This window comes from Scardinius erythrophthalmus (genome assembly GCF_964197995.2).
Source record: "Scardinius erythrophthalmus genome assembly, chromosome: 25".
In the NCBI taxonomy this organism is placed as follows: domain Eukaryota; kingdom Metazoa; phylum Chordata; class Actinopteri; order Cypriniformes; family Leuciscidae; genus Scardinius; species Scardinius erythrophthalmus.
The window spans coordinates 18,492,242-18,517,628 of record NC_138245.1 but is presented as its reverse complement, the minus strand read 5'-3'; the positions used below and the strand labels follow the sequence as shown (position 1 = coordinate 18,517,628).

General features: G+C 37.5%; 1 protein-coding gene across 1 annotated transcript in view; it reads right to left on the bottom strand.

The window, feature by feature from the left end:
• The window catches only part of cdh4 (cadherin 4, type 1, R-cadherin (retinal)), a 251,683-nt gene that overhangs the window by 199,080 nt on the left and 27,216 nt on the right, over positions 1 to 25,387 (bottom strand). The gene's annotated exons all lie outside the window — the stretch shown is intronic.

The following is a 25,387-nucleotide window of genomic DNA, read 5'->3' as shown; positions in this document are numbered from 1 at the left end:
ACATTCAGCATTAATGGGTGGAAACGGTTTGTCCGTTCCTAACAATTGTCGCACTTTCAGTGTCGGCGGCTTTGTCGAAACTCGCCGGAGCATGTTGTGACACAAATATTAAAGAATAGAAGCAAGCCGAGACATCTTAAAACTTTTACACGCTACATATGCTTTTCATGTGATAAACACATATGTTCAGTGAGGAGTGTTTGTGCACAATCAAAGCAATAATTTATCTACAGTAATGTGGAGTGGGACTTGAAACCAATGAGATTTCTACAAAAACAGAAGTCAAGTGACCAACAAACTGTCGCATGGTTCGTTAACATATACTTAAGCGTGAAAGAGATATGCTGAATTTGAAATATTACTACTGCTGACATATCTACAGAAATAGTGGTGTAGTTCACTAGTATGCTATTCCAAATTCACCCATACCACTTTTGGCTTATTTCGCCCAAGAGTAGGTTTTATGTCAAACGTCACAAGAATTAACAGGAAAACAGGTCTCTTCGCATCTGCTTGTCGGAGAGAGTAATAACAGCAGAATAAACTGATGGTGATATCTATTAAGGTAATCAGCCAAAGCTAGTTATTTTATGCATTTTCATATTCGAAAGTCATCGGTTATGCTCATCTTTGGTGAGCTCATCTCCTTTGAAGGCGTCCTGAGTAACACAGCTTTATATTTAATGAAGCACATACTAAAGACCTTTTAAAAGTTTGATTTAATTGACAGCAACTTGTTATAGTATAAATAGCAACACATTATAAGTGATTTAATATGTACATTTTAATGTAAGTCAAATGTTTTGCTTGTAAATTAACATTGCATTGTTATAGTTTCTAATTACATATATCTTGTTAAATTACCAAAGCAAAACATTATGAGCTCAGTAATCAGTGTCCCTTTGTGCTGATATAATACCAAACAGAACCTGGTGATATTTAAGACAAATTCCCACTGGCTGTTCAACAGATAAAACAAAATTGCATCGCAGCAGATGATGCTGGAGATACGACATGATTGCGAGAACGATCCTTCGGAGGCAGGCTGGGTGGATGATTATATTTGCGAGCGTGTGTGTTGGGAGGGACCTCTGAAGACACAAAGATGTGGAATTGTGCCCTCTGCGTAATCAGGTTTTAGGACAACAAGAACTTGAAACTGACAGCTGCACTGAAGCAGCAAGTCGAGGCGTTGGAGTGTGTTTGTGTGCGTCTGTTGGGGTTGGGAGTGTGCTTTGTTAGGAAGTACGGAAGGGAGGAAGAGGAAGAGAGGGATTGCACCTGTATAGGGGCAGAGGGGGAGGAGGGTGGAAGCTGAGAGTGGAGCTCTAGGGCTGGATTGATTTTTCTCCTCCCTGCTCTCTGCTTCAGCAACCACTGCTCTCAGATAATGGAGCTCAAGTGCTATCTCTGGTCCCCAGTGTCTGTGAGAGAACCCGACTCCTCACCCCAGTACACGTGTGTGTGTGTGTGTGTGTGTGTGTGTGTGTGTGTGTGTGTGTGTGTGTGTGTGTGTGTGTGTGTGGAGGCATATCTAGAAATGAAATAGATAAAGAGAAGTTGCACGCACACCTGTTGGAGTACAGTATTTTAGTACATGCAGAGGGGGGCTGTATATATTAAAGGAGGAGGAAAGAGAAAAAAAAGAAGGACAGACTGAAAGATAATAAGGGAAAATGATAAAGGAAGGAAGAGTGGGTGTGTGGAAATTATAGAGAGAATGAATCAAAGGCAAAAGAGGAGAGAAATGAAGCTTGCACACCTAATAGAGTCTGTGTATTCAAATATGTTTGTTTGGGTCTGTGAATATGCATTATTAGATGGGGACTCAAAGACTAATAAAGAGTCCTATCAATCTTCAGTTATGCGTTTGAACCCTTTGAAATGAAAAAAAATCATTTTGTTGTCATTATTTTAGGGATGCCACAAACTTCAACCAATCAAAGCCTTTGCTCAGGCTCTACAATGAATGTCCTGTTTTCTCTAAACACTTTGAAGAGAGCGTGAATGAGCAAACTTTGATCATAAATAATGATTTGGTTCACAAGTTCATATACTAATAGTAATTCTTCAGTGGAATGAGTGCAAACAAATTTAGCTTACGGTCCATGATGGACGATGAAGTCGTAACCCTCTGGACTATAAGAAATTAAATTAGTACGAAATCAGAATATAGCGTACATACAGGCTACTTTTAAATAGTACTTTTATGGCGTTTTTTGCCCTTTTGAGCAGCTTGGCAGCCACATATAAAAAAGTGTAAAAATACATACACATATTTGTGTTATACATTCTTGATTTAGATTGGCAGGTCATGGCTGTCAATCTGCAACTTATTATTAACTTAGACAGACAGACAGATTGAATGGACAGACAGAATATAACATTATATTTTGAGTTTTGAACTTCTCTAATTTGAACAGTGCACCATTGATCATTGTCTGTTGTCAGATTGAAAAAGATGACAGCTTCTCTTAACCTGTCCTTAGCCTCACAGGTTTCAGGTGGTAGTCTTGAGTGGATGGGTGGGTTGAGGGGCACAGACAGGAGATATGTCCTTCTGCTCCACCTTCTGATTGCTCCATTTCTCTTCCTGCGCACTCCAAACACCGAGTGACCTTCTAAAAATGTTCCGGAGGGAATAAAGATGGTGGATGGCATAGGTGCGACCCAACTTGCCTCAGCCAGGCAAGCAAACTCACTCTCAACCAGAAGAAAGGTTTAGGTCAGTATGTAGGCGAGTTCTATAAATCCAAAAAGAAAAAAGAAAAAAAATCTGAAATATGGAGGAAAAGAATATCAGCTTTAAGCCTGTGAGGGAAAAAAATGATAAAAGAAATATGGCAGCTTTGCTTAAGCACTGCACTCATCTTTAGCGGTTTTGAAAAGCAGCTAGCGCTCTCAGAGAAGAGCAGTGAGTTTCAATGTGCATGCGTTCGAGATTTATAATGCTGATGCTGAGGAAAGGTGGCCGTATCTCCATCCCTTAATCCCTCTTTTGCTGGCCCGTGGATGTGTTAGCTCTCAGTTAAAAGGGAGGAGGTGGCTAAATATAGCACGATGCTAACGAGCTGCAATGCTGCAGTGCTATCTGCCTATTAACACCGGAGGAAATTGGCCTGTTATCTCTTCTTTTCGCTCGCTCCCTCTCGTTCGTATCCCTCCCTACCCCTCTTTCCCATTTTAGTCGACACTATTTTCCCCTTCTTTTCCTTACAAGTGGCATCTAATGGCTTATGACACTGATGTTCGGAGACATTAGCGCTTTGATTGGTGAAAGCAAAGGCCCCGCTGTGTGGTGCAGTGAGTGGACAGACGGTTATTTGCAAAAGCGGGTCGCCATGGCTCAATTATTCTGATTTCTTCCTGAAAACTGGTCCGCTATACCTGGGAAAGAACAATTTTATGAAGTGCTTAGATTAGCTTAGATTCCCAGTCTGACAGGCTGACTGTATAGCTCATTTTCCTCATTGTGTTAAACACGAACGAGAGGTCAAAGTACACGACGTATCAGGCATCGGCACTTGTCCAGTAAAGCTTTATCTGTATATCCCTTTCTAGCCAAGCAGTGCCATGTAGCACAATGCTAATTAAAAACGACAGGCTTTTTAAAGGCTTTAATTAACTCTGATCATAATCAAAACATGACAGACATTAAATTTGTCACAGCCTGCCATTGCTGCAACCTGCGTTCAGGCTCTCCATCCGCGTGAGAGCTCGTTTCCACCTCTGAAATGTCAGGATAAATAAATCAGATAAGCTTAGCATGCAGAGAAGAACTGTCAACAATGCATACTTTTATTGTTTTTATGCAGCTGCCACAAATTAACTGTGGAGCTTTACTATTCACCACAAAATGCGAGCACAGAACAGTTTATCTGAGGAATTTTAAGAGTAGGCAGAGCAGATTTGCTTCCAGCATTCAAGGGTCATGGGATAAATATTTTCATGGATGATTTGAAACTATCCAGATAGGCATTACTGCACTAACCTTTTTTTTTTTTAAAGAAGAAAGAAACAGAATAATGGTGGTTTGTTTGTCAATCCAATATCTGTTTCCAGATCACAAAATAAAATATAACTATATTGCCATCTCCCCTAAAAAAAAATAAAAAAAATAAAATCTAATTATTATTATACTAAAATATTAAACAAAATAAGAAATATTACTATTATAAAATGTAATAATAATATATTTATAATATATATTTTAGATTTGTATTATTATATAAAATATAAAAATACATATTATTATTGTAATATTTCACTGTAATATATATATATATAAAAAACAAGTATTTAAAAATATTATAGTGCTACTAAAAAAAATGTTCAGAGTACAACTGTCAACTGACAATACTAATATTTATGGCTGGCTTAATGTCGTTAAACAATCAAATTTTTATTTTGGCAAAAAAATAAATAAATATATATATATATATCTCAGCGAGACCTTAAAGGTTCTCTTTTGTTGGCAACAGCCGGTTTACAAGCTTTTCTCATTACAAGTTTGGAAAGACATGTTGCGTTCCCAAATGCACTATGTACTTTAAGTACTATGTACTTACAGTGAAATTAATAATTTGATACAATGGACATATTGTGTACATACAAGTTTTTACATTGTACTTATATTTTGAAAATACCTGCATGTAATTACAGCTGTAATTAATGTGTTGACCTTCCCTTATACCTTAACCAACCCTTAAACCTACCCATGCCACCACACCTGTCCCTAACCTTATATCACACCTCAATAGCAGCACAATTGTTTTACGATACAACATCAACACAATAAGTACATTGTACTTATTTTTCAATGTTAGTACATAGTGCAAAGTGGGACCAATGCACGTTATGAGAAACCCAAACTCACAGACTTGCAGAGATGAATTTGTGTGGAGCAGCATTTACTGTGACACTGAAAACACCAGATCATGAGCTGCTTGTGCGTAAAAGTGCCATGTTTCACTCTGATATATATTTATGTCTTAAATTGCAGGCTTTGCAATTTGATACACACACTATGGGCCCTATGATGTTGTCGTGTTGGCTTCATCAAACCAGGACCTTCAGCATGCACTGGGACGGTTTTCAGCCGAGTGTGAAGCGGCTGGGATGAGAATCAACACCTCCAAATCCGAGGCCATGGTCCTCAGTCGGAAAGGGTGGCTTGCCCACTTCAGGTTGGTGGACAGTTCCTGCCTCAAGTGGAGGAGTTTAAGTATCCTGGGGTTTTGTTCACGAGTGAGGGAAGGATGGAACGGGAGATTGACAGATGGATCGGTGCAGCTTCTGCAGTAATGCGGTCGATGTACCGGTCCGTCGTGGTGAAGAAAGAGCTGAGCCGCAAGGCGAAGCTCTCGATTTACCGGTCAATCTACGTTCCTACTCTCACCTATGGTCATGAGCTTTGGGTCATGACCGAAAGGACAAGATCCCGGATACAGGCGGCCGAAATGAGCTTTCTCCGCAGGGTGGCTGGGCGATCCCTTAGAGATAGGGTGAGAAGCTCGGTCACTCGGGAGGAGCTCAGAGTAGAGCTGCTGCTCCTCCACATCGAGAGGGGTCAGCTGAGGTGACTTGGGCATCTGTTCCGGATGCCTCCTGGACGCCTTCCCGGGTAGGTGTTCCGGGCGCGTCCCACTGGGAGGAGACCCCGGGGAAGACCTAGAACACGCTGGAGAGACTATGTCTCCCGGCTGGCCTGGGAACGCCTCGGTGTCCCCCCGGAAGAGCTGGAGGAAGTGTCTAGGGAGAGGGAAGTCTGGGCATCTCTGCTTAGACTGCTGCCCCCGCGACCCATCCCCGGATAAGCGGGAGAAGATGGATGGATGGATGGACTATGGGCCCTATCATACACCCGATCCAATGCAGCGCCAGGTGTGACGCAAGTGTTTTTTACTAGTTTCAGCCTGACGCAGTTATCATTTTCACGTCCTGCGCCACGTTGTTTAAATAACAAATGCATTTGCACCCATCTGTGCGCCCATGGGCGTGCTGGTCTGAAAATGAGGTGTGTTCAGGCGCATTGTTGGCTCATTGCTATTTTGAGGCAACTGAAATAGACCGCAATATTGTTTTTGTTATTTAAAGAACGCATTAGTAATGTGCACCTAGGCGGGTCCACAACGCGCTTATTAAACACACAGGGACGCAGCAGCACACAAACATGCCAAATATTAAAAATAAAAGGATTACAATGTAAAAGATTATTATTGTGTACATAAAAATATGGTGGAATCCGGCTTGTCCGTATGGTCCGCTTTAACCTCGCGCACAAGCAGATCCGTTTGCGCTCTGGAGACGCATTCCACTATAAAATTCCGTCATGTAAATAGCGAATCCGCCATGGCGCGAGCGCAACTGGCATTTAAAGTGAACTTGCCCTGTGAGCTTTAGACCATGCGCTTAGATCGTTAAAATAGGGCCCTATAAGCCATATAGTGATTTTTATTTATTTCAATTAATCATGCAGCCCTAATATATATATATATATATATATGCAGTAGCAATTTAGCTTGGTTTCAATAAAAAAAAAACTGGAAGGACTGCTCATGTTAAAACTAGTTTCGCTACAGCTGTACAGACAGATAAAACTATCATAAGAAACAGTACAGACAAAATTGTATATTGATATGAGTTATCGGGAGCATAACTCATATGATGCAAATAATGTACTATTCACTGAAATATGGGCTGATAAAACAGAAATAATCTCAATTTAAATAATAGAAAAAATTAAAAAGACAAAAATAGAGACAAGCCTTTAGGACATAGTGGTTTTGGATATTTGAAGACAAATGAATAGCCCGTGGTCTTAAATGTCTAGACACTAAGAATAATCCATTCTCATGAAAACTCTCCTCCATCCCCCCCCAAAAAAGAAGTTTTTATAAGTGTCTAGTATGATACAACATGTCCTGACATGATTAGAGAGTATCATGCATGGGATCTGCCAAGCTTGTGTAAATGCTTTGGATCTGCAGCAGCATATGGGCCAAGGGTCTTAAACTCAGATTACTGGGAGGCCAGTGGCCAAATTCAACATTTATTTGGTGTTGCTGCCTGACAGCATGCAGTGTTTCTGCTGAGATGGATGAACCACATTTGCTTTGAGAGAGTTGGCAGTGGACACCCTGACAATTGCCTGGAGATGGGCATCAGTCAGTCTAGTTTATTTATTTTTTTATAGTTCACAGTAGTGTCACTTTGATATTGTATTCACTTTCCTCACAAATACATTTTTCAACTGGTGCATGCACCAGAACATCCTAGAGCTCCCGTCGAGTTCACTCCACATTGGATTCATCTGGCCGCAGAATACAGAGGGTCTGTTTAGCTTTAAAGGAATGCTCTTGGTTCAAGTTAAGCTCGAACAACAGCATTTCTTTCCATAATTTTGATCACCACCGCAAAATAATTTAGATTCAATCCTTATTTATTTATATAATTATTTTAAAAAGCAAAAGGCACTTACAATGGTTAAAATGGCAAAAAAAAACATGAAATACACTACTGTTTAAAAGCTTGAGGGAAGCAGGCTTTTTTTTTTTTTTTTAAGATTTTTACTTTTTTTCAGTAAATATACTTTTGTTTTTTGTTTTTAAAAAGTACTTTGTACTCGAGTTAACATGAACTAAGAATGAACAATACTTCTACAGCATTTATTAATCTTAGTTAATGTTAATTTCAGCATTTACTAATACATTATTAAAATCAAAAGTTGTATTTCTTAACATTAGTTAATGCACTGTGAACTTACATTAACAAACAATGAACGACTGTATTTTTAACTAACATTAACAAAGATGAATAAATATTGTAACAAATGCATTGCTCATTGTTAGTTCATGTTAGTTAGTGTTAACAAATGAAACTATTGTAAAAGTGTTACCAAGACATTTATAATTTTACAAAAGATTAATATTTTTTAGAAATGCTGTTTTTAAACTTAGTATTCATATATCACGGTTTCTAGAAAAATATTAAGCAGCCCAAATGTTTTCAACATTCATACTAATAAGAAATGTTTCTTGAGCACCAAATCAGTATATTAGAATGATTTCTGAAGGGTCATGTGACACTGAAGACTGGAGTAATGATGCTAAAATAAAAAATAAAAATGTGCATCACTGAAAAAAAAAAACACTTGTAATAATACTTGATCAATTAAATGCAGCCTTGGTGAGTATAAGAGACTTCTTTCAATTTCTTTTCTTTTATTTTATTTACCGCCTAGTAAATAAGTTTTGAACAATAGTGTATTTTTTAAAGCACTTATTTTGTTTAAATCATCATCTAGATGGTGAAACTTCAGTTCTTGGCGGAATATCTTCTAGTAAGCATTTATATTGCACTAATTTTAATGTTAAAATGTACAATATTGAATTCAATATACAGTAGGTTATTTAGGTTTCATTGCCTATGCCTATTTACTTGCATTATAGGTGTCTTACTATAATTTTAATTGTTGCTTGAAAAAAGCTGAGGGATGTAACTTACACTGAATCCAGAATATTCCTTTAATTTCAGTTTATGCCCTCAGTACTTCAAACATGAGGCACCGGGCTTGCCACCCACCCACCTCTCTCTCGCCATCAATCCCAATGAAACGTTTCCATTTCTTTTTCACCTTTTCCTCAGCTTGACAGAGTGAAAAATACTGAATGAAAAGAATTAACGATTGTGTATTTCATCAAGCTAGTGCTAGTCAGTCCATAGCTTTGCTAGTGTCTGTACTCATTTATTTGCGTGCTGTGTGTGTGTGTGTGTGTAACATATGGATAGGCAGATCTATATCTAGTCCCAAGGGTCTGTCGGTTCATATCACACCACAGTTCATAATGAGAGGAGACGTGATGCGAGCAAGGAGCAACAGCTCTACCCAGCTGCTTATGCAATAACAAAGACTTAACACAACAATAAAACACAACATATTGCTTAAAGAGCAACAAGGACAACAAAAATCTCTTTTGGACTGTATAAAAAAAACAATGGGAAATGGCTGTGTGGGAATCTTTTCACTACTATGGGTGAACTTAAAGTCAGCATTAAATCGAAATTGATTTACTTCCTTAACACATCTTTTTGGTTATAATCTACCTCTAAAATGACTGGTGTAAACAAGGCCGTTCAACCAACAGGTAGATTTTCACAACTGACTGCAAACTGGTATAAAATGCTCACTTTTCAATCAATACTCTAATCTTATCCATATTTTCAAGCTTTGAAGAAAAAAAAGAGACGCAAATACACGTCTGTTGTAGTTTTGTTTATGTTCAAGTTTTCATGTTTTTTATTTTGTATATTGTCATAGTCATGGGCTGCATCCAAAATCGCATACTCTCTTGTGTAGGTACTTATTTTGTACAATTACTTCACGACTGCTAAAAAGTATGTTCTATATAGTATGAATGTGTTTAGTATGAATGTAATTCGGACCTACTACATCCGCCATGTGTCCACCAGTAAGTTGTGTCGCTTCACTGAAATTCATAAATCCTCTCCCGTGGAGAGTGTCCATGGTAAAGTGTCCATCATATGCACACTTCAGAACAGCTCTAAATTCATACTTTGCACGTGACGTCACAAGTACTGGCTGGCGGGCAAGAACGTCGTTCTCCAGCAACGAAACCTAGTAAACTAATCAAGGATCTTGCCAGGACGTCGCCAGTTTTACTATACAAAAGTTGGTGTTTTGAGGTGTAAACGACATGCCAGATAGTTGTTGTGCGATTGGATGCACTAACCGCAGATGAGATAAGCAACCTTTACAGTATACACGTCTGTGCAGTGATCATTTCATCACTCCATCAAAGGTAATTTCAACATTTGTTTGAATACAATGGGTGTATGATCATGTAATCGTGTCTTTAAGTTACTCTGTAGTTTCGTCAATCAACACCACCAGCTGGTTCGGCGAGTCAGCTGTTTGTGTTATGAGTCTAAGCTAGGCTAACTGTGCGTTCACACCGCCGCCGGTGAAAATGAATGACTTCCAGGCATTTTGACGCTCTCGCCGGTGGCGGTGTGAACGCACAGTAACAGCTGTCGTCTTTTGCTAACAACAACAAAAGTGTGTGATAGGTTGTTTTGAGGTTTGTGATATCTATGGTTTTCAATGAGAACCAGAGATGACCCAACAGTAGAGCTAGATTATTTACGGAGGAATTATTACTGTTCGATTATCTTAAAAAACCTTGTCTGCTTTACACAATTTAGCTACCTTGGAGTTAATCCTAGTCCACAGTTATGCAGCTAGCTCGCTAACAGACTTGATAGCTACTAGAAAGACCTGGAACTACAGGACTCTACGTTGAAAATACCCGTTTGTTGCCCGCCAGGTATCCATGGTAGTCACGTGACTGCAAAGTATGAATAGAATGTCACGTGCTATAATCTCGAGACTATGGTAATTAAAACATGGCGTGAATGCAGTACCAACCCTAATGTTTGCCTTGTCTAGTTGTCATGTATTGTAGTATGTAATGCTGTTCCAGGTTTCCATGTTTCAGGTCACTGTCTCGGGTTAAGTTTATAGCTTGTGTAGGGCTGGGCGATAAAACAATAACGATAATTATGGCGATATAATTTTTCTCGATAAAACGATATCAAGAGGTCGATAACTGTTCGATAATGTTTATGCGCCAAAAGCGGAACGAAACTCATTTGAACCGCGCGCCACACGGACCATTTATCCGCTCGGCTCAAAGTCCAAACGGAAGCGCGAGCTCACTAGAGGAGATCTCGGTCACGAAATCCAGTGAGAAGCGCTTGAATTCAGCGAGGAACACAAATGTCTCAGTGATTTAAACCAGTTTAAAGGCAGATGAAACAGCGCTGACAAACAGGAGAAACACTGTGCGCAACGTCTACAAATTCCCATAATTTACCATGGATTTACTGTAACGTTAGCCTAGTAATATTAACTGCACCATGAAATGTGGGATATACATATTGAATTGTATTATATTATTAATGTAGACAATGTATTAAATGACTAATGGAATATAATTACAGTAGCCTATTTAATTATGTATTTAGGCTACTGTTTTTCATACAAATACCATAGAAACCATAAAGTTACATTTTGCCATGATAGTGAGGTGCTACAGGGCCTGGTTTCATCTGTGGTTGTCATGATCTAAATGCATGATCCTGGATGACCAATGGTTAAGTTTAATAAAACTCAAACAGTCAGAATATTACATTTTACCAAAAAAAATGAGCACATGCAGAAAGTAAGAAATTGCCCAATAAATATATTTATTTTGTTAAGGAAAAATGACTAATGTTTGAATGTTCTACCTCAGATTTGTGAAATGTTCACCTGTTTGGCAAGTGTTTTGTCATGTTCTGACAATAAAGAGTAGTTTAAAACCACAGTTAATGCTCTGGTTTCTACGACTTTCACTTAGGAGCAAAAATCTGCCTTTAAACTTGAAAGAAATAAAGATTTGACTTTTATCGTGATAATTATCGATATCGACTGATATAAAAAAAATTATCGTGATATTTTTTTTTTGGCCATATCGCCCAGCCCTAAGCTTGTGTTTGTTTTGTTTCATGTTTTAGATTTAATTCATGGTTTATGTTTCTCGTTTTGGATTTTGGTTCACTGTAAATAAACTGCACTTGGGTTTACTACTCTATTGTCTTCAATTCACTGGCTTAATGATTCAGTCGGAGTGGTTCACAGCTGAAGGGAGGGGGCAATTTTCAGGCATGAATTCCAATCTGTTGTTCACACGAAATGAGTGAAAAAATTATTACAGAATATTCAATTTTTGGGTAAACTACCTCTTTGCAGTTGACGCTTTTTATGCTCATTTAACTGATCTCTTAGATAAATGATTGGCACAGTGCTTTTTGGGATCATTATGTAGATAGCACAGGTGGGAATGAAGTAATCGGACAAAAAAAACGGCAAGAGCAGATTTACTCAGCTGGGCACATGAGCTCACTCATTAGATCACACCAGTTTTTGGTCTCTATTTGTGTGATTTGTGTGTTTTGTTTATTTGGGATGTGTGATTGAAGGCAGACTACTTCAATTACAAGCACATATTAGGCCTGTAGCCCCGCAAGCATATATATGAAATTAATAAAAAAATGAATCACAAAGCTGTCTCTGTATTGAGCTCAATGCAGCATTGTCTCAGCATTATAATAATGACATTTATGCTGTCTAACGTCCTGTTTTGCTAAGTGCTCAGATTGAATAAAGGAGTGAAATATGTGATAATGAATACTAAAATGTCATGATAAGGGAGGGCATTGAATTGGCAAGCTTTTCTATTCTTTTTCTTGCTGATTTGACCATGAAAGCTCTTCAACATCAAGTGACACATCATTTAGACGCTCAGTGGGGTAACTGATGTAACAATTTGATCAAAAACATCTTTGAAAAAGACACAAGTACTATATCAGTCATTTCTTTTTGTATGAGAACAGTAAAATTATGTTGATTTTGAAATCGATAAACTGAAAATTTAACCTTCATGGACGTCTTGTCCTTGATCCCCCACGTTTGCTCAGATAAACGACACACACACACACACACACACACACACACACACACACGCACACATGCACAGAAACTCTCCAGGGGCCAAGTATAGAATCTAACCCCTCTTGGGAGAGTTCATTGTGGTAAGGCATGGATTGTCAAAAACAATTATCTCGTCCCGACTTTCATTCTTCCTCCTAATTTAAGCTGATAAGCATCTCCTCGTAAATTAGTGTCCAGCCACAGGGCCGTCTCAGTCTCCTGAGATAACAGTATGGCAAAGTGTGCATTGTAGAGTGAACATCTAACCTCCCAAGAGGAGATGGGACGGAGACGGAGAGAGAGAGAGAGATCGAGAGAGACTTACTAATAATAGCCCTATAGAACAGGGTTAGTATTTAGCAAGGCGGTGACCCCAGCTCTCTGACTTCACAATCAATAGCAATTTACTGTCACTCAGAGTCTGGGGACATGGCTTAGGCCAAGCAGCATTAGTCAATGTTCTCAGGCTCTCTTCTCCGCAATGGGGTGTTCTAACCAAGAAGGTCTATGTACTTGGATAGAGCTATACTGTACGTTAGTGTTTCTGTTCAGTTCCATGCCTCTTGCTCGACTGGTGCAGGGCCACTTGGAAATGTGGGATTTCATGTTTGCAGGAGAATTTTGAAAAGCGTTTATTGATAAAATGTCACATATAGACACTTTTTCCACATTTGTCAGTAGCGTGGTCGTAGTTAGGTAAACTTTTAGAGTAATGAATGGAAACTATACAACAATTTTTTTTTTTCATGTTCTCTAGGAAGAAGAAACAATCCATTATAGCATTTCTTTGACTTTACAAAAGATTTCAAAAAATATTGAGGGATAGATTATGTTGGGCAGGAGAAAGAAAGATGTCAAATTGCCATCACACCTTCAACAGTTGTATTTTGACATAGCAGCGTTAACAAGTTTTCTGAAATGTAATGCCAAGGTAATATAATACACAGTATAGTGTTATAAATGTATTCGATTTTTTTTTTCTTAAGAATAAAAAAACTTGCTAGATTTACAATGTTAATAACTGTGGAATCGTATCATCACAGTCTGTGAAAAGTGTCCATTTGGAAATGACTTTAGCATGTAGAGAATAAAGATGCATCATGCAATATATTAAGGAAAATAAATGGAAACATTTGCTAAATTCGGATCATGAAATCATGAAAAGTATGGCCCACTGGTAAAATTAACAAGCTATAATCTGATTAGCAGAATTAGAAAATAAGTATACATTTATTAGAATGAATGTGATATAATTATAAATAGAAATAATAATAAAAAAGATCATATTCAGACCTTTATTATTATTATTATTATTATTATATGAATAGATGTCATAATAATAGCAATATACTATGAAATTAGATTGAATTATTCTTTAGGTTATGACGAATAATGAAGATGTTTATTATAATTCATGCAATTACTTTTTTTAAAACACTGAATTAGATCAATTTTTAATTCAACCAGCCATGCTAACCAGCCAGACCCTGACCCGAATACAAGAAAACAGCCACTCGGTGCAAGACGTCCACATCCACAAGCTAAAAAAGAAACAGGAATGAGGGTAAAGTATATTGATTAAACTGTTCGCTTGGTTGACCAGCGCCCAGCAGACTGTGCATATATGCAGTAAACCAGGTTAATTGCACTTTATTCCTAAATTTGTATACCACAAGACTGGTGGCAGAAATCAATAACAACATCATGTTGATAATGAGCAGAACACTTTGAGCTTCTCAGTGCGCGAGTGAGAGAGTGAGTCAATCAATGAACGGATGAATGAATGACCAAAAATGTTTTTTGAAGTGAAGTTTACACACAATAACAGCGGCTTAATGTGAATCAGGTACAAGTGCACTCTTTTAGCAAAGCACTTTGCTAGAAATCTGTTTTGTGTGGATGGTAGGATCAAAGAAATATGAGCGATGGATCAGACACTCAGTCGCCACTATAGAAGCACACCCCCGTGAATGCTGGCACCAAAACATCAGCAAGAACAAAGTGTACATTTATCCAACACTTTACAGAGAGAGAGAGAGAGAGAGAGAGAGAGGCAGGGAGAGGGAGAGCGATGGTTCAAAAAGACTTATTAAGTCTATTTCTTTCCTTAGTGCATTTATTCATAAGTTCTTTTGAACACCTGGTTCGGACCGCCAGTTGAGATGGCAAAGGGTCTTGTGTACTTGCTTTGTGCACAGAATACCACTTCAGCCGGACACAAACCAAGCGAACTCAAACGACAGCGTTATACACGACAGTTTGTGGGAATCACGCATTTTGCACATGTATTCTCTTCCATCCTGTGGGGCAGTTGCTTTCGCTTCGTGTAAGCAAAACTGACATCCTTTATGAAAGATTTATGAGGCTAAGATGCAAACGACACAGCAGAGCATCTCCAGGGAAACAAAACCTCCATCTGCGAGCAAAGTCACCTGTTTGCAGGTATACGCCTGAGCCAGGCTTGAAATTTTACCTGTGAAAACCGTTAAGCGTGGCGAGGCTAGACAGAGTGCGCTAGACAGCTGGAGCCTTTTCTTAAAGAAAAAGTAATTGAATGTCCAAATGCAAAAAAAAACCCAAAAAAACAACACTATTATTTTCAAAGATAGATTAAATTACCTTTGGAGTTGTGTGAAAAAAAAAAAAAAAAAAAAAGAAGATTAAAAGAAAGAAAAGAGACAAATGGCCCGAGGCTATAGAAAAAATAATTGGGAACGTGTTCTTTGATGCATACTGAGTATTGAAGGAATAATTTATATTTTGAACACAAGCTAACTTTCTAAGGATAAACATTGTCATTTTAAACAAGCATGTGAATGTGGATAATTTAAGACGGGTTGCCAAACCAAGGTGATTGAAACTCAGTTCCGCTCAGTGGATCAAATAAAACAGCTGTTTGGTTTAGGACGGTCTGTAATCGTCCTCACATTGGCACAAAGGGCAATTAAACAGTTTTAAAATAATTATTTATTTTAGGCTTAAAGTGATAGTCTACCCCAAAATTTTAATTCTGTCATCATTTACTCACCTATACAAACTGATTGACTGATTGATAGATCGATTGATTGATTGATTGATTGATTGATTGATTGATTGATTGATTGATTGATTGATTGAGTGATTGAGTGATTGAGTGATTGAGTGATTGATTGATTGATAACCAATCATATTCTACAAACAAGTGTAGATATAACTGGATATATGAGGGGTTTGTACATATTAAACAGTTGCATAGTTTGTAATGTTTTTTAATGTTTTTAGATATAGAATACAAATATTTTAAACATTGTTTCCAAATATGTTTAATGTCAGTTTTAAATTGTACAAACACCAGATTTTTTTTTTTTTTTTCAATTCTATTTGCGTTTATGAAAATTGCTAATATGCAATGAGAAACAGCTGGTGAAATTGACAGACTTCTCTCTGGTGACGGATGCAGGATGTATGCAATGCTCACATTGTAACATCGAATTAGCAACCATAGAACCAAGTCCCTGCCCTATATTAAAATTTTTTGACAATATCTTACACTTGTGTGTACATCATAATATGGAAGAAAATATCTGTAGCTACTTCCAATTTATTGTGGTGATCACACAAATATGTTTTTGTTAAAAAAAATGAATACATGAGTAAAAAACATCACAAAGTCAAATTTAAATATAAGCACTCTGAAATGCTAGCCTGGTTCTACCAGACTCTCGTACATTTCATTTGTACAGAGAGTCTGGCCTCGCTCCATTGAGAAACGTTTACTTCCTTGTAGGCGGGTTCTCTGTTAAAGTTCAAAACTATTGGATCTGCCCAGAGTCACTCAGGATCTGCCATAGCCAATCGCTAACGTGTGGTCGTACGAATGATCAGAGGATTATGTTTAGAATAAGATGTCTGTCTTTTATAAAGTTTATAAAGCGACGAGAATACTTTTTGTGCGCCAAAAAAAAAAAAAAAAACGACTTTATTCCACTATTCATTTCCTTCTCTCTGTTCCTCGAGTCTTGATAAAGCAGCGCGTCTGTGTGTTGTACGTCACACGTAGGCTCACTATTGGCCGACGCTAGTCATGTGTGTGATCACATCAACGTCATCGTTCTCAGCCACTCCCTCTATTCGCTGATTGGTCCTACAAAAAAATTGTTTCTGGAAACCTAAGAATATACAGCAGTCCCAGACGTAGTACTGAAGGAAAATGAAATTGAGCGGAAGTACGTAGGAGGGCGGAGCCAGGCTACTGAAATGCAGCAGTTGACTGTAATAATATAATATTTTTGGGGAAACAGTTTTGGCAAACACTTTTTGCAGTGGTGAGACATGTAGCCAATCACAGACATGTTTGTTGATCTCTTGAACGCAATGTCCAATCAGAGGTGTTTAAGTTAGAATCCACTCACCGCTCATAATGCCAGTTTAGTTTTTGTTCAGTGATGAGTTCTGCTCACTCTCGCACATCCTCTCATTAACAAACAAAGACATGATGTAAGTAAGATATTCATTATGCAGTGTGTGTAGACAACTTTACTGATTTTAATGGCACTTTGTGAGATTGTGAACTGACATGAGTGACTGCTTTTTAGTGATTGTAAAGTGAGCGCTCTTTCACGCCTTTGAGGCTATATGGCTATTATTCATTGAATAAAAGTATTGTTTTTTTATGCTGCTAAGAGGAACGAGGGCCAATTATACGCTGGAAATTTTTTGAACTGACAACTACATATAAATGCAGGATTCACTTTCAAAATTGCTATTGACAGTGATAACTATCGCACAGGACAAAAATAAGGCATGTAAAAAATAGATACGGGCAAAGTAGGCTAAATGCAGACTAATAGATTACTAGAAAAATATTCTTATTAATATATATTTTTAATCACAGTTAAATTAAAATGTTAAGTTTTAGTAAACTTGAAGCTAAAGTTCAAGTAAATGTTTAATTGTCCATCTGACTAGTACAATAAAAATTTATGATTCTGCAAATCCATTAAAATAAATTTACAACAACTGCAAACATAGAATGCATTATGATTGTCATCGCAACATTTGTATACTATGCATAAATAGAAATTTTAACAAAGAAAAGAAATATACAGACAGTGACAACAATAATTTGCAGTTATGATCTACTGTCTTAACATAATATAACGTATTCTTAATTATAATATAGTTAGTTTATATTAATATATAGCTCTATTTGACACATTTTCTATCGGGGCTCCCTGCTCCATGTCTCTATCGCCTAAGGGGTCCTTGCCCTGAAAAAACGTTGAAGACCCTTGCTTTAAAGTAGTAAACAACAGGTGACTCTATGGCTTTCTTCTGTGGAACACAAAAGAAGATATATTAGGGGACCAATTTGGGGACCAATGTTGTTTTGGACCCCAATGACTTTGATTGTATGGACAAAACAGTTGAAATATTCTTTAAAATATATGATTTTATGTTCCACAAAAGAAAGAAAATTCATTTCATTATTGGATGAACTGTCCCTTTAAGTGACCATCCAATGCACATATAATGACTCATCAACAATATGTGATTGGAAATACAAAGATGATATTACATACTTCAAACATAATACCATAATTGGTGTGGGGGGTGAGAGCATATGCACAGTTCAGTTTAACCAGCTTGACCAGAATTACAAACAGTCTTACTCCTAATACAAACAGTTCCCTTTGTGAAAAGCACTCAGTCTGCCATTTATCACATAAAAATGAAGGAATAGCTACAAAGATTTGCTGAATTCTGTTCCTAGAGAGTCTCTTTCAACCGCATCTCCCCATAGGCACTGACTTTAAACAAAGAGAGCTTTGTCAGGTCGGGCAAATTGTGTGCCCACGCACACACGTGTACACAACCCCTCCCTGTTTCCCAGGCACCCTCTCACCACCTATAGCCTTAAAACCTGCAAGACAATCCCATCCTCAAGTTCAAAGAGAGGTTCCACTTGTAGCTCTCAGAACATTTTCTTCTCAGGACTTTCAAAAACAACTGTGCTCTTCAGCCACTTCTCATTCAGGACTTGCCAGTAAGAAAACACTGTCACTTTTCTCCCATGACCAGGATCGGCGCTAGTGGGGGACAAGGTTACTGTAGCCACAATAAACTGAGGCCTGGGCATACTATTGGTCAGCCTGTTTGAAATTGCTGTTTTTTCTGTGTTTTTTTATTATATTTTTAAGAATAATAAAAAATGGGAGTTTTGTGGATTTTAATCCATTTTCAGTGTTGTATGTTCGTCAAAGCTGCATTTATTAGATCGTTTAAAGTAAAAACAGTAATATTGTGAAAAATAATTATGATTTAAAATTACATTATTCTATTTTAAAGGTAAGGTAGGCAATTTTGGAGAGGCTAGCAATAGTCAGCTAGTTTTGAAAGCATGAGATCCCACCCTCCCTTCAGACCGTCTCCAAAGGCACGCCTCCTTTAAAAACACATAAACGCACACAGCAGAGTCTGCAGAGCGTTACGAGAGACGGCGTTAAACTACCTCATGTCCCAAAGCACAAAACTTTACAATAATAATGAATGTAAACAACTTTGAGAGCACTGACTTGTACCACCTGACTGCTGCAGATTCATTTCACCGTTTATAGTGTTACCGCATAATTAACAGCTCCGGATGAAACGTTACGGGTTGCCTTCTCTCAAATACGGTAGTTACGGCATGGAGTGAACGCAGTATAAGCTTGTTGTTTTGGTTCAGGAGGAACCGTAAAGGGCGTCTGCTGTTTGTTTGCAGCGCTCGGTGACTGTGTCTACAACTACAATGATGTCGTGTGACGTCTGCGTGAGCAGGGTGCGCTGAGCCAGAGGTGTGCAAATCAGGTTGACATACAGTTAAGACATCGGACCAAATGCAATGATTGGATGAACATTTTTTGGTGCTGAGACAACCACAGATAATATATGTACGTTTTAATATTTAGACCAATTCTATTATTGATTGCTATCAGGATGTGAAGAGAGTTTCAACCAGTACAACAAAAAGAGTTTATGAAAAACATTGCCTACCCTACCTTTAATATATATTAAAATGTAATTTATTGCTGTGATGTTCACATGATCCTTCAGAAATAATTTTAATATGCTAATTTGGTTCTCAAGAAACATTTATTTTTATCACCAATGATGTATTTTTGTGTATTTTATGTGGAAACCATGATACATATAAACATTGATTTGAAAAATACATCTTTTGTAACATTATAAATGTTTTACTGTATTTTTTTACCAATATAATGCTTTCTTGCTGAGTAAAGTATTAATTTCTTTCCCCCCCCCAAAAAAATAAAATAATAATTTTACTGACCTCAAACTTTAGAATGATAGGGTGTATGCAAGTCTTCTCTTAAATGTTGAATAAATTCACTTTTAGCATCGACTGAGGGAGGTGCAACAAGTGGAGGAGTCCAGCTGTGCTGTCTGATGCAAGTCAAATAGACATAGAAAAAGTAGGTCTGAATAGTAGATTGGCATGTTGTGGATGTGAGAGATAGTAGAACAGTTGGAAATACACGACATGATTAAAACTAATCAGTATGGAAAGAATTCAAGCAGCGTCAAAACATTCAACAAATTAACGTGTCAGTTCACATATGCAGATCACATTACATATGCATGCACAAATATACATATGTATACACTTTTGTGAGCTCATAACAATTGCATACAGTATACTATTGTTAAAAAGTCTGTTTTTTTTAAAGAAATTAGTACTTTAATAGTTTTCTTCAGCAAGGATGCATTAAATTGATCAAAAGTGACAGTAAAGGCATAGATAATGTTACAAAAGACTATTTGAAATAAATGCTGTTCTTTTGAACATTATATTCATCAAATAATTCTTAAAAATGTATCAAAAATAATAAGATGCACAACTGGTGAGCATAAGAGACTTCTTTCAAAATCATATTTATATAAATATGTTCTCAAACCTAAACATGCCTGATTGTTCAGTGATGAAAAGAGCATGTTTTATGTGTTTAAATATAGCTTAATCCCTGTCCTAGTTCTTGTCAATTCTTGTATATTGTTTTACATTAAACATTTTTTTTACGTTACCGGCTGATGACGCCACATACACTCTCACCATCCTGTCCCTTCAGTACCAGCCTCATAAAACATTTGTAAATTGCTTTGCCACAATTTCAATATACAACCGATGTAAGCGGTGCATTCATACATGTGATTCAAAACATAATCTTTTGTTTGCTAGAAGGCAAACTTGAAAATATATGGAAATTACATAACATTGAACTCAGTATGAACATGATTGACAGTCTTTTGCAGTCTCTTTAAAGATTAGTGTGACTCATTTTCAAATATATATATTTTGAATATAGGAGAGAAAATATAGCATACATGTTCCAAAACCTAGTGTGCTGCCTCGCTGCCTACTTAGCATTCCAGCAGAGAAGGAACCACATAAGTGACTGGTTCGGAATGCCCTACATAAGCAGGAACTCAAGAGAGAACCACACAAGAGAGGCTCTCAATTGATTCCAATAGAGTTTGAAATTAGCAATTTGCTAAGCTAAAGATTAGCTTGATAGTCACAAAGCGGGGTAACTTTCTGAAATGACCTCAAATACATAAACATAGCAGACAGCATTATGCATGATCACTCCAAAAGGAGGTTTTCGCAGTGATGCCATTGAAGAACCAATGTGGGTTCTACAAAGAATCTTTCAGTGAACAATTCTTAAAATAATCTTCTTATTAATAAAGTTTCTTTATAGAACCATAGATGCCAATAAAGAACCTTTATTGTGAAGTTTTCAGAATGGAATGAATTACATTTATAATCAACCATAGATGACTCATTATCGCCTGTTTTTGCAGGCCTCTATACGTAAGTCCTCCGCCATAGTGGAATGGTCAAAGCTGGTCTGCGAACACTCAAGAGCAAGTTTACTGTGTGTCTGCAATCGTTGTTAGATGTATACACTGTATGATTATCTATATCTGCAATTGACAGCAGATTACTTTGCTAAACACAATACAACAAGACAAAGGAGTTAGCTAAGATGACATTAAAAAGTTACCATAGTTTAAAAACCTGTAATATTGAGTTAATACATAAAAACACAAACCAACACATTCTTACCCGTGAAAGGTTATCCCACTTCTTCTGGAAATGAAATCTCTGCGGTTTCAAAACCAGAAGCTATGTTGTGGCATCAAACATTGACCATTCCAAGATGGCGGGCGATATATATATATCAATGTAATCAACCCCCTTTTTTTGTTTCATCCACCATCTTGGACGGATTTTTTCCACTGAGCTTAGCACAGTGCATTCTGGGATTGTCACTCCATGATAAATGTAATGCTTGCCTTAGAATTTGGGCAACACTAGGAAACAAAATGAAGTTACCTACCTTATGCTTGAGGAGTATGTCTGGTTATGCCTTAAAATGATGCCTAGTGAGGTTTAGGAACAGAGCCTTAGACTTAACCCAGAAATATTATTGAAAACGTCACTGATTATGATCAGATATACTGTATATGAAATGAAAGATGACTCTCTGATTAAAAACTCTTTTGAACTATGTAGTTACCAGCCTGTCTTTGAAGTTGCAGAGATGGAAAACCGATGCAACATAAGCTGAACTGAACATGTTGAACTTGCAGTGTTCAGTAGGTGTAGTGTAAGCTTCATTTCTGTTAAAATACCTGTAAGTGAGGGATTATTAGCTCAACATGTTATAGTTGAATGCATGTTTATAACAAAAATCTCAATTCCATCCCCCCAGAGTGACTGCATGCCCCTGCCCAACCACCCGTGTGAAAAATCCCTGCCTCCGCCAGCGTCTGTGGCACAAATATCTTAGTCCTCCGCTATTCTGTTTTTGACTCCATTCATCTTTCGACAATAGAGACCTGCTTAGTTCTTTTTTCATTGCCATTCATTCTTCAATGTCAAGCACATACTTGTGAAATATGGCAAATTCGTCGCTGAATATCGTCATGCGAGTGCCATCATTTATAAGGTCATTAGCATTTTTCATAGACTGTTTTCACAAGATTGGTGTTCTGCAATAGTCATTCCTCAAGAGTCAAATGAATGACCAAGAAACATCTGAAGATGGGTGAAAAAAAGAAATCCCAGACGAATGTAAAAGCAGAATGAGATAAATTATCCTCATCATGTTCTCCCAGTTTAATGAAACATTCTCCACAGCGCTGTGGAAACCACTGTCATTTAAAATCCATTACCAGAGAGAGATGGGGATGTGGCCACCATTACACCAACATTAATTGCACCATGTGGCCATTACTCTTGTAACCTTTGACCTTTAAAATGTCTATTGGAGGCAATTGATGTAAAGCCATTTGGGTCAAAAATTAACTTTCAGCTACAGCCATTCTCAACCATTATTTCCTTCAGCCTGAGATCGGCCTTTGCCATATTGCCGTATCAAGTTTTCTTTGAAGTCCAGGGACATAGACAGGTCAAAGCAGACAGTAATAGTAGCCAGAATAAGGTCACTGTTAATAAAATATCTCCTCTCTCATTTACTCTCCCTCTCAGTTTAGATCTAATTTACTCCATTCGACACATGCTGCTGAGTCGACTGAATTCACTCGCTGCCTATTCCTTCTCTCTTCACTTCTCTTGGCCCAGTTCACCGCCACACACACACACACACACACCCACACCAAAATATCGAATTAAGGCGTCGCCATGCATCACAGACCACTTTGAGAGGCAGACGCGCACACACAAACACACACCGCCACACTTCATCAGATGACCAGAGCTCTGTGAAGGGCGACCAAAGAAGAGAGCGAGAAGTCGATTCAAGTCCACACAGGCTTTGCTTTGGGTGAAGAAGTGTGAAATATTAAATAAATGAGCATGATTCTAGGCCAGTGACAAACAAATATACCATAATTACACACCAACAGTGAGCAATGATTAAGTGAAACGCATTTCAGAGGGGCACTTTGGTAATGGGGGACACATAGATATTTATGACAGCAGTGACACTTCTAGTTCACAATCTCCTGACTACATCTACTATATAACAAATCAAATGATTTACGGCTGCTGGTTTTAATGCTTCATTTGCAGTAACAATAAACTACAACAAACTAGGCCAGTGATTGCCAGTGATACAGTGATTGTGTCAAATTGTAAAACTATGGTACTTAATTAATAATTAATTAATACAATAATCGTGGTGTTTATATATGTAAAAAAAAAATTACACCCCCCCCCACCACTGTGTAGAACTGTAATTTGAAGTTTAATGTAAAGAAGTACAATTACAAATAATTGAAATTCAAATAATACTTAAAATACTACCAATAGAAATGTGCGCTTAGCTATTTCATCATACTGTATACATTGTTGAATTTGTTTGTAATTGCAATTCAGTTTTCAATTCCTCTTCCATTCAAATTCAAACTAAACTTCAACTTCCTGTGGGGTGTGGTACATCAATTCACATTCATGAACTGAAAGGCAGACAATTCTTTAATTCTAAAGTTTTAATTCTGAAAAAATACTTCAATATAATATTTAAAATATAATAATTATTTAATACTGAATAATGCTTAAGGTAGTGGAAATGATACATGAGCATTGCTTTGATGGATAGTTAACCCACCTTACTATTCAAACAGTATCCTGTCTATCCTCATACAGCACTTTTTTCTAAGCTCTCTCACTCTCATTTGTAAGCTTTTTCATATGCGTCTAGAGCCAGAGCCCCTCTCTAGGGTCTACATTCCTCCATTTTCACCCACTTTTCAGGTTCCTCCATCACGCTCTCTGTTAGCTCAAGGCTCGGGCCTTGCTGACAGCGCTGGGACTCTTGGAAAGGAAGGGGACTGAGAGTCTCATAATTGATTTGGGACCAATTCCCCTGTATAAGTGTTTGCACTTTTTTTGTTCACACATTATGCCCCTGTCTTGTTGAATAGGATTTTGAAAAAAGGCTAAATTAGACCCACTGGCTAATCCAGCCGTGCCAAGTTCATAGAGAGAATGAGAGACACATTCAAGAGGGGCAGATTAGCACAGATACTATCTTTGTGTTGCTGTTGACAATATGAGAACAGCTTTATGTCTGAATCTCGAGAAGCTAAACCGTTGGCAACCTTCGGATAAGTGTGCCGTTTACACTCAAGGGCAGTGTTGAGAAAACAGCTCGTACCCAGACAGATGCCACTTTTGCTGTGAGCTGTATTTTATGTGGGTCTGCATTAAAATTCAGTTCATTGAGTTAATAATGTCCCCAGTGATAACCAAACTGTCAGCTTTTCGCTAAAATTAGTAATGGGTCCCACTGGGAATAGATCCTGCCGTACTGTGAGGAGGTACCTCGCTCAGGAGCGGGTGCGAGTCTGAAGAAAACATATGCTCTGTGTCATCATTCTAACAACAGGCAACACCTGTTTGACATGTAAAGGGGGAAAAAAGTTCAGTTGCCAAAAATTCCTCATCTGAGCATTTTTATGGAAAATTCCTGGAGGTTAACCAACTCTACTGAAAAGCATATGTTTTGGGTGGGATGGGATGCTGGCGTGCTAGTGTTCCCATCAGGCATTTTAAGCTAACTTAACCAGCAAGTCTTCATCCAGAATCATCAGAAAGGTCATGCTATTGATTTCTTCTAGACAGACCAGCACCAAACTAGCACTAACTAGTTTGGAACATCTTAAAAAAAAAAAAAATATATATATATATATATATATATATATATATATATATATTATATATATATATATATATATATATATATATATATATATATATATATATATATATAATTGTTAATTACTGTATATACACACATTTATTTGTTATTAGTGTCTTCTACA